Genomic DNA, 14,253 nt, shown 5'->3' with positions numbered 1-14,253 from the left:
TATAGAATACTGAGGAGGCAATTCTTACTAACATCTCAAGTGAGCTATCTGGGGTGAAAGCCATTCTTTGTAGCTTTTTCTCTCCAGCAATACATATTTTGTAAGCATCAATAGCTTCTGTGGGTAACTCATTCTATCTGTAAATAAGAACAGAAGTCCTAGTACAGTTATTGAAATTGTTTTGTTAGTAAATCGTCAAACATATGGATTATAAATATTGAGCACAATCACCAACTGACTTCATGGTTATTGGCCAAATTACAGAATGTCATTTTATTCATTATAAAACTTCATGTGAATTTCTAAGGTTGCAGAGAATCACACGTGTTTTTTCCTCAAACTTTAATATTTTTATATTTTACATTAATGTAAATGTAATGAGGCAGTTTAAGCTTATGTTGTGAAGTAGTAGTTCAACTCTTTTCCAGGTAGATATCCAGTTGTGCTAGCTGCCAGTTGTTGCAGCTTACTGTGATTGCAAGGCTTCTAGTTTTTAAGAGTGGCCAAGGAGAGGGACATGGGAATAGGGCAAGTTAAGTGACTACAAAGATCAGTGTTCTTACTGTGATTCAGTTGTTTTCATGAATAAAATGCTCCTCAGGTTGTTGTAAGCTTTTTGACAATTTCTAGAGTATTGAAGTAGTTTATTTTAAAACCTTTTTGGATGCTATTTTGTTGCCTTTTTTTCAGTATTGGGAACTGAACTCAGGACCTTTGCCTAAGCTGCATCCACAGCCAATTTTATTATTTCTTTTGAGACAGAATCTTGCTATGTTACTAAATTGCTCAGGCTGGGCTTAGATTTATGTTTCTCCTGCCTCAGCCTCCCAGAGTGCTGAGAGCTTGTTGACTCTTTTGAGGAGCAGATTTTGAGAGATTCTTACTCTACCATTTTGAAAGTCCTTAGTCATAGGTTTTTATTATACTTAGGGTATAATAAGTCTCCATATGTAATAATCTTGCTAAGTATGGGTATTTGGGCAAACTTCTTAGAAATGAGCAGGATTTAGACTAGCAAAGAATTTTTCATATACATGCTTATGGTGCCCTCTGCTTATGTATTCAGGTCTGTAAGACTGTTCTGGGATTGAGGCTAGACTGTTCATAAGCAGACCAGTGGGTGAGAACTGTGGGCAGTGACACCATGTTGTTTTTGCCCCTTCCAGACTGTTTCTGTGCTCACAGACATCTGAAAACATTTGGATATATGTTAGCATCACATTTATTCCCTAGAGATGGAGTTTTTCAGCACTGGGGATTTAACCTTGAGCGATGAGCATGCTAGTCAAGTGCTATACCACTGAGCAATATCCCAGCACTTTTTATTTATTAGTTTTTTTGAGACAGAGTTTCACCAAATTGTGCAGGCTTGTCTTGAACTAGTGATAGGTATAAATTTTGACCTGACCTGAGAAGAATGGGTAAGAGTTGGTTAGTTGAAGAAAATAAATAGTAAATAAAAAGTAGTTAAATTTAATGTAAGTCATTGATATACCTGTTACTAATTCCCCTCACTGAGCCACTGCAAGGATACATCTCCATCTTATCTCTGGAAGAAAGCCAGAGGATATGCAATGATTGAAAAAAAAATGAGAGGAAGCAGTGCATTCTAGTGATCAAAAACTCAAGATCTGTTGTCAGACAACTTAAATTCAAATCCCAGATCTGCTTGTTAATTATATGGCCCTGAGGAAATTACTGTCTCTGTATCCCTGTTATCTTTATCTGTGAAATGGGACTGTCTGCCCACCTTACTGATGTGGTAAGAGCTTAAATAAGGTCATATATCAACAGTGCAAAGCACAACACTTTGCACAAAGGGTTTGTAAAAAGACAGATGCATTTCAAATCTATGAGTCTAGCCATGAACCCAGATACCAAACCTACAAAACCTGAAAACCATGTAAGTGTGGTCAGCACAGACTGTTTTTGAGATACGGTCTCACTATGTTGCCAACATAGTGATGTATAGATACATCAACTATATTTTTTTCATATGCATATATAAGAGTGTGGGTTGAACCCGGCCATGCTTGAGTCTAGGCCTTGAGTTCTTGGGCTCAAGCTATCCTTATTTCTGTGTTTTCTGAGTAGCTGAGGCTATAGGTGTCTGCCACCATGCCCATTTTAAACTGTTCTTGAATGCTTTCTGCAAGTGGTCTGTTTACTTACCTTATTCTCCTTTTAGAATTTGATAACATCTTTTTGAAAATGCCAACATGTCTCCATCATGTTAAGAAGAATCATATCAGCCAGGCATGGTGTTGCATACCTGTAATCCCAGCTACTTGGGACGCTGAAGCAAGAAGATCGAGCCCAGTCTAAGAAAGTTAGTGAGACCCAATCAAAAATTAAAATGGACTGGGGATGCAGCTCAGTGGTAAGTCACCCTTGGGTTCAGCCTCAGATTTCATTAACACACACACACACACACACACACAATCACAGTGTTTTGTCTATATTTGGGACAGGACATTAAAGGGAAAGTGCTTGCTTCCAGAAGTGCATGGTTCAGGGCTACAGTAGAGCAGGTCTCAACCAGAGAGAATTCCGAGGGGCATTTGGTGAGATAATTAGGGAATAGTGTCAGGTTCTTGATCAACTTAATCTACTGTCTGAGCTTTTTGTTTCTCCTTAGATCTGGGAAGCCCAAGGTTTTAATTTACTCAATCACCAGACAGGCATCAAAGGATTAAAGGTGAAGTAGTATTTTTTTCATATACATATATAAGAGTGTGGGTTGAACCCGGCAATGCTTGAGTCTAGGCTGTATCACTTCCTAGCTGTATGACTGTTAAGCAATTTATCTAACCTTTCTATGCCTCTTTTTGATTCATCTGTAGCATTAGGATAATAATATTATATACCTCATAGATTTGTTGTGTTAAATAAGACAATACAAGTATATGTAATAGACAAGTTTCTGGCAATATTAAGTGCTCAACATGTTAAATATTAAAACTGGGCAGAGTGCATGCTTAGCATGTGCTAGGCCCTGGGATTGATCCCCATCACCAAAAATAAACAAAATATATATTTCATATATATGTATATTTATGTATACATATATATTTAAATATATTTTTTAAAAATATATTTTATTTTTATAGTAGGTGAAAAGGTGGCTATTTTGATTCCTTGTATGCTTAATTCTTTGTTTAGAACCATAATTTGTTTTGCTCACCTTGAAGTCTATGCTTCCGTGTCTGTCCTAGCTGTGGCCCTTGTAAAATAAATTTGTTCAGTGAATGAATTCTCATAGAGAAGTGATATAATGAATTTGAGTTCTAGGCATTTTGTAGCACATGAAGAATTTGATTACCTTTAAGCAGTTCACAGAACACTTAACAGAGAGGGGCAATTCCCTTCCAGAACTTTCGAAAATACAAAGTTAGTGCAAACTCCACCTGGGAACTAAGTGAAGTATTTGCTATATAGCCACCAGCTGGCGAAATTGCAGAGGGCTTCAAATTGCAGGAGAAAAACAAAACAAAAACACAAAAAATAAACAACGCTGTTCCAACCAAGAGTCCATGTTTTTTATGTCTAAATCAGCTTTTCTGTCCTATTAACAAAAGTTCAGGCCATGGTTCCTTTCTTTTTGAATTTTTGGTTTTGGAGCACTGCCATTCCTGCCCAATGCTGCCATGGTACCTGTCTGATACTTTAACAACTTTGTCACTAATAGACAGAGGAGAGAAATTATGCCAAGTATGTTCCAGTTCTTCAGATGTTGGAATTCTAATTCTCAAATCACTGGTCTGCTATTTCTCTTGCTATGCCCTTGTGGGCCTGAACTTAAAGGAGTAAATAGAGAAGCAAAACTAACATTTTTTGAGATATCAGACACTGTAATCAGACATTTTATATAAATATTTCATTTAATTGCAACAGTATCCTGAGAGATGAATGTTGTCACTTATTTTATCACTCACCTTCCTTCATCAGTTATTAACACAGGAATTTTCAGTCTTGTTTCAGGCATACCTTCACCCAACACCCGTGGATTATTTTTAGGCAACTACTAGACAATATTTCATTCTAAAATACTTTCTTACACACTGCTAAAAAGACTTTCTAACAATGTTATAACACTAATCCCTGCACAATAATTCCTTAATATCGTCCTCATCCAGTGTTCATATTTACCTGATTATCACATTTTTGAATGTTGCAGTTGGTTTATTTAAATCCAGATTCAGATAAGGTTTGTAGATTGCATTCATTTGGTGTGTGAGCTGCAAAACATTTATGTAGATGGAAACTGAAGATCAGAGAGCATCTTTTCTGTACTCAGATAAAATTTTCTAATGAACAAAACCTGGTACCAGATGTTGAGGTTACAAAGGTTAGGATAGTCCCTGTCCCCGAGGAACTCAATCTTATGCTGTCATAATGCTCCATGAGTATACCTGTCACAGGACTTATCATATTATACAGAATTCACCAAAAATGTATACATCAGGGAAAGAAAAACTTGTACAAATATTTTAGTACTAAATTTATTGAGACATCAGGATATTAATACTAGTTACCTTTGGCCTCTACGATTACAAGAGGTGCTCAAAGTTGTGGCCATTAGCTTCTAGACATTTATTAGCACAGCGAACTGCTAAAGTGTGTATACATTTTGGGGGGGACTCTGTATTATTAGTATGTATTTATGTATCTCTCTTTTCAGATAGAAGGTAAACTCATGAAAAGTCAGGGGCTATTTTGTGATTAACGTTGCATTTCTTATACTTGGCATAGTTCCTGGTACATAGTAGGGAACAGAGTGATTTTTATCTAAATGAGTAGTGGGAACCATTGAAGTTTACAGCAGGGCAGTGACATGATGAGGTTTTCTCTGCAGGTAGTATCAGGTTGCCAGCTGGGCTGGTGGCATGAGAGATTACAGGCAGGAAGGAGACTATTGTAGAGTCCATGCTAGAGAGGACAAGGTGAGAACTAGAGTGACGGCAGTGAGTACAGAGAGAAGACAAGTCGGAGAGTTACTGAGGCTGTAAACTGGCAGGATTTGATCATTTCTTTGGTGGGCAGAATGAAGAGTTCCAGGCTTGGGTGATGGTTATGCCACCAACATATTCAGAGTAAAGAGGAAAAATATCATATTTGGGGTAGGGAAGATGAGTTCAATTTTGGACATGCTGAGGTCTGGATAACTGTTCAAGAGACATCTGTCAGGATGGTTGAAACCAGTGCTCAGAAAAAAAGTCTGGAGTGATGCTCTGGGAATTATGAGCACATAAGTGGGGCTTAAAAGTGATGCCATTTCTCAGAGACAGTACACGCAGTGAAACAGGAGGTGGGTGAGGGATGGAACCCTGGGGAACACCTACAGAGGAAGTGAGGAATGAGAAACCCATGGGAAAGAAAAGTAATAAAAAGTATATTGCAAGAAAATTGGGAGAGTGTGGTGCCGTAGCAGCCAAAGGATAGAATTCAGGAGAGAAGGAATAAGAGCAGTTGACACTTTAGAGGAGAATAAGGAGGTGATGAGAGAAAAATATTTCAGGATGGCTGGGGTGTGGAAGAATGAGAAGGACTGAGCCCAGAAAGATCATTTGGAGCTTTATCCAAAAGGGCCTTGGTCACCAGACTTTTAGGACTTACGGCTTCATTTTGTAGGTAAGGGGGAATCATTCAGTGATTTCAAACAGGAATGACCTGGTCAGATTGGGGTGTTTTAGAAAGGTCAGGCTAAAGCAGCATGGAGGATTCTATGGAGGAATGGGCCTGTGACTGGAGGGAGGGTCCTATGGAGGTTTTGTCCAGGTTCTTAGTGTCCTGAATAAAGAATGGACAAGATACACTGAAGAGGTCGCGAGAGTGTACACTTACTGAAGCCAGGAAAGAAGTATGCCTCACAGAGTGAGAGCAGGCTGGTGAAAAGGCTCACAATAGCCCTGAGGAGAAGAGGAAAAGGGGTCTTTTTTATCCAGAATTCCCAGGCTATCTCTCCTTTATGTAAATAAGAGATTGAGAAAGGCATCCTATCAAGCACTCACTTGGCATCACACCATATGTAAAATTCCTGTATTTAAAAGAACACTTTTTGCTTCCCATTATACATGAAGGATCAAAATTAGTGTCATTTGATTAGTTATGCCCAAATGCAAAATAAGGATCAAAAAGAGCATCTTCTGGTTGGTCCTGTGAATAGAACTATGTTCAAATAAAGGATTGAAAGTAGCAAGTTTCTTATTCACTCCAAACAGCACTTTTCTGGTTGTATCCATGTACAGTGATGATGGTGTCACTATGTTAGGAGTGTCCCTCCTCCTGGGAGTGTCCCTCCCCCTATTGCTCAGTCTAGAGGTAGGGCTTATTGAAATTAGATTATTATTTGGGTTGTGGAGGAGGGGACAGTCTTTCAAGATATTTAGTAGGTAAAATTGGCAGGCCCTGAAAATGGTAGCAAACATTCATTGAACCAAGGGCCAGGGACTACTGTAAGTCCACACATGAATTATTTTGCTAAATCCTCACAACCAATTTATGAAATATATAAATATTAACATAATTTTATGCATGATGAAACAGAAACATAGAGATAAAGACATTTGTGGGACAGATAGTGAGTGGCAGAGCCTAAACTCAAACTCAGATGGTTTATCTAATACCCTCACTTAACACCTGCACAATTTTGCCTTGATTAGATGGTGGAAGTAAGGGTATTAGGAATTAGGATCAGTTTAATTGTAAACACTGGATGTCCAAATAACAGTGGGTTAAACAGGATAGCAAGTTATTTCTCTTTCCTTAAGAGTTATTGTCCTATCATTCACAATGTGACATTTGTCCTCAGGGTATGATATACAACTCGACAAGCACATTCATGTTCCATGAGTCAAAATGCTGAGGGAACAGGAGAGACAGATACTGTGGACAGCTAATAGCCTCTGCCATAAGAGATAGTCTATACTCTGACATTTGCATGGAGAATGGTATTGCCGCCAATTAAAGTAGGGAATATAGAAAACCTATTAGACTTTCATTGTTTGTTTTCCTGTGTTTTTCTGTTTCCCTGGTGGTAAGACCCTCTATTCTGTTTGTTTTGTTTTTGTGTGTACTGTCCTTCTCCTGTCCAGCCATGCAGTTTTAATGGGGTCTTTCAATCATAGTACCCCATTTCCCTAGCCACAGATGATTTGGTTACTTGAGATATTTCATGTGATCCAGGCCAGGGTAATAAGAATGCTTCTTTTTAGTTATTTTCCTGAACTTAATTAGGGGGAAATACTGTGTCCCACTCTTGCGGCATAGCTGGGAAATGTATAGCAAGAAACTGTTGTAACTCTATTATAGCCCCCAGGAAGCAACTTGCCTAAAATAATGCAGTTTGTAGGGTGAGCAATTGAGAGATCCCTTGTGGTATTCAGGTCTCTGATCTTACTTGTCCTGAGGCTCATCTGTCTATGCTTGTATGAGATTTCTAATAGATTTCCTCTTTTGCCCAAGTTTGACTTATATTTTTGTTACTTTCAGTCAGTGATTAAAACTGTGTTCCAAAGGTAATTTTGGAATCAATGTAAATGTGTTCATGGTCTGCAGGTGTGTGGTAGGGTGTCATAGGAATAGTAACCAGAAGCAGGGAAATGATTTATGGGGATATTATGATTGCCTATCTGAAAAAATTGTAAAGTGAACTGGGGCAGTATCAGGGGCTGCGATACTATATGTCGTGGCAAGACCTGCAATGCTTAGTCTCTTCTAGACCTTGAACCAGCTGCATGCACATATAGGCTGGTCATCTTTACATGGTTTCAGGGAAACTGTTCACTATTCGTTATGAACATATTTTCCCTTGTGTTCTTGGGCATAGCTATAAAAGCTATTTTAAACTTTTTGTCTCCTCATTCTAATATATGAGTCGTCTTGGGGTCAGTCTTCATTGATCGCCTTTTTGCTTTAGAATGGGTTACATTTTCCTGTTTCCTACTTGTCCAGTCATTTTGACTTGTCTCCTGGACAATGTAAAGGACATGTTGTAGAGAATTTGGATTCTATTATATCGCTATGAAGAGTACTGGTTTTTTGTTTTTGTTTTGGCAGGCAATTAAATTGACTGAACTCAAACACCATATTCAGCCCCTCTGTGGTAGGTAGCAACTGAAATATTTATTCAGTTCTTTTAGCCTCATCTGGACTGTTTAAACACAGCCCCATGCATGCATAGTTCAGAATTTGGCCAGATTTGGGGAGTTTGTATGCAGAATTTAGTACTCTACCTTCAAGGTCCCTTTATTCCAGAATCTTATCCACACATTTTCCTGCTGCTGTAGAAACCTTGAACTCTGTCCTCTGGTCTTCAACCCAATAAGATCCAATTTTAGCTATATATTAGGACACTGGGAAGGGATATCCCATGGCTAAAAGCCTTAAAAGTAGGAATCTTACCTAATTCTGAGCTTTTCTTTTGTTGGTTCTCTTCCACTTTCTACCTGCTTTGGGTTGTTTGTCGATCCTGTAGGTAGTTGTTTTTAATATTTTGTACAGAGTACATGGTTGTATAGCTGATGAAAGGTGGGTTGGATAGAGGCTACTGGATCATTTACTAGAAGCCAGAAGCTCTCTGGTTACTATTATATAACCTGTAGCATATGTAGCAAGAATATTCTGGGGATGCAGTAAGAATTTACACTTAGGATCTGGATGTTTGATACAGATGACATGACTCAGTAAAGGCAGTTTTTATAGTCAAGTAAGCTAAAGGTGCTAATATTTTAGGATAGCATGTTTGGAGGTATGAAAAGCTTGATAATCCCCTACTCGGTGTTTCCCATGAACTGAAACAAGTTCACCCCATAGAGGTGGTATCCCACTGCCACCAATTTGAGTGTCGCTATCAATAAAGAGCTTTATTCATCAAGTATCCCTTCTCCTAATATCTCTGGATTATCTCTTCTTTTTAAAAAAGCTTTGTAAACTCTAAAGCTTTGTAAACTCTAATTTATCTTCAGTTTATAGATAAGACTGAGAGGCCAAGAGTCCTACCCAGTCCTCATCCAGACCTACTATGTAAGGTAGAAAAAAGTGGATAAATTTACAAATATTTTAGCAGGTTGAATGGTCATGTATTGGTGATGAAGTAAAGGAGAGGGTAGAATGAAAAATGATAGTCAAATTTCCTTTTTGCTTATACAGATGGCTGATAAATACAGGTGGAAATTATGAAAAAGACAGTAAGTTTAAGAAAAAGATGAATTTGGCTTAAACCAAGACATCTAGACAGAGTACATAGGATTCTGAAAGAGGAGAGACATAGGGGATAGATCTATATCTATATCTTTATCTTTCTATCTATCTATCTATCTATCTGGGGAAATGAACAGTAGATGGATGATAGATGAAGCTAAAGGTATAGATGATGTAACCAGATAGCATGTGCAGAATGAAAAACCTCATGCCAAACCCCAGTAGTAAAGGGAAGAATATAAGAAACAAGTTAGTTTGGGAGGCTGAGAAATAGCCAGAGAGCTGAAAAACAAACCAGGAAATGTGGTATACAGAAACAGTGGAAGGAGAGTTTCAAGAAAGTGTTAGTGGCCAATAGGCTCAAATTTAAAAAACACAAGCAAAGCAAGCACTCAAAAATATCTGTTGGATTTGTTAAGTAAAAAACTTTATTTTTTACCACAGAGTTCATAGTTTCAGTAGAGTGGCAGGGGGAGCGTGATAAAATTGCAGTGGTTTGAGTGCATGTTGGTGGTCGACTGCAACATATGGCTCCTAGTAATCATAACCATCCCCATGTAGTCTGCTATTCTTGAATGTGGTGAGCCTGAGTGGAGAATCCCTGAGATGACCACACACACACACACACACACACACACACAGAGACAGACAGACAGACAGAGACAGAGACTGAGACAGAGAACAAGATCTGGCTAAGCCTAGATTTCCAGGCATTCTCACCAACTTGCTAAGAATATAAAGGAAGCCATGTTGGACCCTCAAGACCAACCTAGCCAACCACCTGGATACCACTGAGTAACCACAGCAGAAGAGTAACCACATGGAGCAGAAGAATTGTACAGTGAGCTTTGCCCAAATTCCTCACCCACACAATCATGAGTATAATAAAATTATTATATTGAACTCCAACTTTTAGGATAATTTGTTGTTATACTTCTACTAACCTCAGAAAGGGAATTATCTAATGACAGCTGGAAGATCATATAGGAGTAAAGGAAGATTTCTATAAAAGTGGTAAAGACTCGGGAATGTGCACATGCTCACGGGGAAGATATAGGAGAAAGAGAACATTGGAGATGCAAAAGAGGAAGATAATACATGAGGTTTCTCAGAAGGAAGAGGATGAGATCCAAACACTGGTGAAGGGTCTGACCTTGGAAATAGGTGTCTGTCCTCTTGGATCTTTAAAAATGTCAAGCTTTCCCATGTATAATGTCAAGAGAACATATGAAAGATAGCTGGAAAGTAATAAAGTGCCCAAGAATGTTTGGCTGAGACTTCTTCTCTCAATTACTGAATGAACCCAGGCCAAAACATGACTGGAATCCACACCCTTGGACTAGCATCTGAGTAACCTTTTGCTAAAGCCATCATGCACATTCAAACCAAGAGCGAGCTCCTCTGTGTTTGGTGGGCTCTCAAAATAATACAGGGATTAGTTCTGTGGCCTCTGAGTAACTACCTAGAAATTATTTCCAAGACAAAGAACTGTCGACCCTAAAACTCTGTCACGGTCTTACTTTCAACTGGGAGTTACTATTAGATTAATATCCCACAGTGGGACATTGGTATGTTGGGCTGGTAGTGGATGGCTGTTTGCACCACAAAGTCATTTTGACTTCACTTTTGACAGCTACAGACTTCCACATGCTGGTAAGGAAATCTTGCATCAAGGAAAAGTGCAATATCAGCCCAATGGAACAACAAACCACTTTTCAGATCTTTCTATTATGGAAAGTTGCAAACATGTATAAAGGTAGAGAGACATATAACAAACTCCAATATACCCATCTTCTAGCCTCAACAATGAACAATTTCTGCTTATTTCGATGTTTTATACACACACACATGTGGTTAGATATCTGTGTGTCCTATATAGTTATTTACAGATTTCATATTAGCAAATTTGCAGATTTGCTAAAATTTATCTATGAACTCACAGTCCGAACTTGCAGTGCTTTCATTGCCATTCATGCACCTGCACAGAGTTGCAACAAAATTGAGCTGCCGAGCACTCAGTGTTCTCAGCTAAAGTTAGATAAGGCTACACATTGCCTTCTTGCTTCAGCTGGTAGGCATAAGGGTCCTTTTCATGGGCTATTTAATGCCACATTTTTGTTCCTTTGGTTGGCAATTGTATTGTTTAAAATGACCCCTAATCATAGTGTTGACGTGTTATCTATTGTTCTAAGTGTCAGAAAGCTTTGATGTGCCTTAGGGAGAAAATTTATGCACTGGGCAGGCTGCATTCAGGCATAAATCAGCTGCAAGTTCAATGTTAATGAATCATCGACATGGTATATCCAGAAAAGGAAAAAGGAAATTTGCCCATCTATACATAAGGTTACTCTAGAAAGTGATGAAGTAACATCTCTAATGTGTAACAAAGCTGTGGAATCTATACAAAAGCAGCTACATTTATGGATTCATAAGATGACTGCTGGTTGAAAAAAAGCATAGTGGACAACATTATTGGAAGACAAAATAAAACAAAAGATATGAAAACGAAACAAAAGGTAAAGAAAGTACTTTTTTGTATTTTAATACAGGGTCTTTTCAAGTTGATAAGGCTTGTCCCAAACTTGCCATGTTGCTGCCTTAGCCTCCTAAGTACTACGATTACAGTTTTGTGCCACCGTGCCTAGCTTCAGGAAAATCTTAAAACCTTCTCAGCTGTACATACTGTATACAGAAATACTGTATATAATTTCATATTTAAGAGTATATATTGAATAAGATATAAGAAACATACATAAAACAAGATTATTGATCATTTTATGGAAGTGAGACCAGAGGGCCACAAAAACCTAACGCCATATTTATGTTAGGAGTAGTGGCTCACGATTTGCCAAATTTATTGTTCAAAGTGACTTTAAAGTGCCTATATAATACCACAAATGAGACTGTGTATTCCCAGAAATAGGTGTTTATATATGTTTTGGAGTATTTTAATGGAAATTATAGATATGCTATCATTTTATCTTCAAATATTTCAGTGTCTCTCCAGCACAGTGGTTCTCAAAGTGGGATCTGTGAACCTATGGGGACATCAGGGTGTCTGGGAACTCTTTTTAACTGCATATCTTTATGATTGCATATTTGCAAATTTGCAAATGAATTTTCTTCATAAACTTTAGTCAAAACAACAGTGCAGCTTTAAATTCAAAGGCAGATATGAGACTTTAGCTGTCTTATATTAAGGCAGACATTAAAGAGATTTGTAAAAATGTAAAACATTTCTAAATTACTTTTGTCTTGGAAAGGAGTCATTTTGATAAAACTTATCTATGTTAGTAGTGGGTTTATTGTTATTTTAAACTTTATTGTATATATTTGGTTGCTGTATTTTTCAGTCCTGGGATCAAAATTAGAGCCTTGTGCATAGCAGGTAAGCATTCTACCAATGAGCAACATGCCAATCCCTGTTGTTATTTTAAAATAATTGGTAAATATTTTATATTTTACCTTTGATTGTGAATATAGAAAAATTTGACAGATATAAAGCCTGTATGCAACAAAAACTCTCCAGGGTCTAAAATATTGATAGGTTTACCATTGCATATACTTTCAAATACATATCATTAGATTAAACAATATATTTAACATTTTTTTTCAGTCTTTATTTTGTATTAGTGCATGTTTCCAACACATAATGATTACATTCATTATGGGGAGTGCATATATGTACATGAAATATCTTAATTCTTTTTTTCAACCCTTTCTCCTCCACCCTCTTTTCTCCATTCATCTCTTAATCCCATTCCCATATGATAAAGATCTATCATTCTACTGCTTATTATCTATCCTTTATTTTGTTCTTTATCATTTTGGGGTTTAACATATTAGAGGAGCCATGTGATATTCAAAACTGTGTGTCTGGTTTATTTCACTTAACATTATGATCTAAAAGTGCATCCACTTTCCTTCAAATGACTCTAGCTGATTCTTCTACATGGCAGATTAGTGCTCCATTGTATAAATACATTTTTTATCCATTCATGTGGCAATGGGTGCATAGGCCACTTCTGGGATTTAGCTATTATGAATTTGGATGCTATAAACGTGTATATATGTATCACTATAAAATTATGACTTTAAGTATTTCAGCAAGATTCCTAGAAGATCAATAGCTGGTCAGTGGAATTTCTAGTTTAGATATTGGTAGATTCTCCATATTGATTACCATAGTGGTTGTCCTTGTTCATATACCAATCAACAGTATAGAAGGTTGCTTTTTCCCCATAGCCTCACCAGGATTTGCTATTATTTGATACCTCGATGAATGTTATTCTTTCTGAAGTAAGATGAAATCTTAGTGCAGTTTTAATTTGCTTTTTTCTAATGGCCAGGGATGATGAACATTTTTTTCATGTATTTATCAGTCATTTGTACTTATCCTTCTAAGAAGTGTCTATTCATTTCATGTGACCATTTTTATTGGGTCTTCTAATTTGAGGGCTCTCTAAATTTTTTGTGTTCTTTACATATGCTAGATAGTCATATGAGAAATAGCTGGCAAAGTTTTCCCATTCTTTTAAAAACATACAAAAATTTTATTAGTACTTGTTTGTAATTCATGCAGTTTACAGTCATACTGGGGAGTGGTTGCATGTTCATAACCCAGTATGTTTCTCTTTTAAATTTTATTTTATTGTTTTTATTTTAAAGAGAATAATAAGAAACAAAATAATAAAAATATACAGAATTTCAAAGCAAGATGGTAGGAAATTAATAACGGTTATTGTTATGGTTTGTGTCTGGATGACCCCCCCTAAAGCCTCATGCAGTCATGGGGCAGGCTTCTAGGGTTTTTTTTTTTTTTTTTGATCAGTGGTCCAGTGCTGGGATTATGGGTGTTAGTGCTACACCTGCCCTGGGGCAGGTAGTTTACATACATTATAAGGAAGGGAAAGAGGCTTGCTCTTTCCTCTGTCACTCCTCCATTTTGCTCTTGTTGCTTGTGCTACTCTGCCTTGGAGCCAGCCAAGTATGGACTGAAACCTCCACAAACTGTGAGCTAAATAAACCTTTCCTTCCTTAATTTTGGGCGTC

The 14,253-nt window shown here is 37.5% G+C and overlaps 1 protein-coding gene across 8 annotated transcripts in view; it reads left to right on the top strand.

The window, feature by feature from the left end:
• Window positions 1-14,253, top strand: part of Slc25a53 (solute carrier family 25, member 53) — a 60,463-nt gene that overhangs the window by 17,926 nt on the left and 28,284 nt on the right. For 2 of the 8 annotated variants that reach the window (XR_001232240.1, XM_013508527.1), the window contains exons 2-3: window positions 2,189-2,380; window positions 2,639-2,698. The exons of 5 other annotated variants lie outside the window; for them this stretch is intronic. The gene's annotated coding sequence lies outside the window, so the exon portion shown is untranslated. The remainder of the gene's footprint in view (window positions 1-2,188; window positions 2,381-2,638; window positions 2,699-14,253) is intronic. One more of the 8 variants, XM_005412004.1, reaches the window with a different exon arrangement.

This window comes from Chinchilla lanigera, unplaced genomic scaffold, assembly GCF_000276665.1.
Source record: "Chinchilla lanigera isolate Chin_1 unplaced genomic scaffold, ChiLan1.0 scaffold00147, whole genome shotgun sequence".
Classification (NCBI taxonomy): Eukaryota; Metazoa; Chordata; class Mammalia; order Rodentia; family Chinchillidae; genus Chinchilla; species Chinchilla lanigera.
This window is presented reverse-complemented; position numbering and strand designations above follow the sequence as displayed.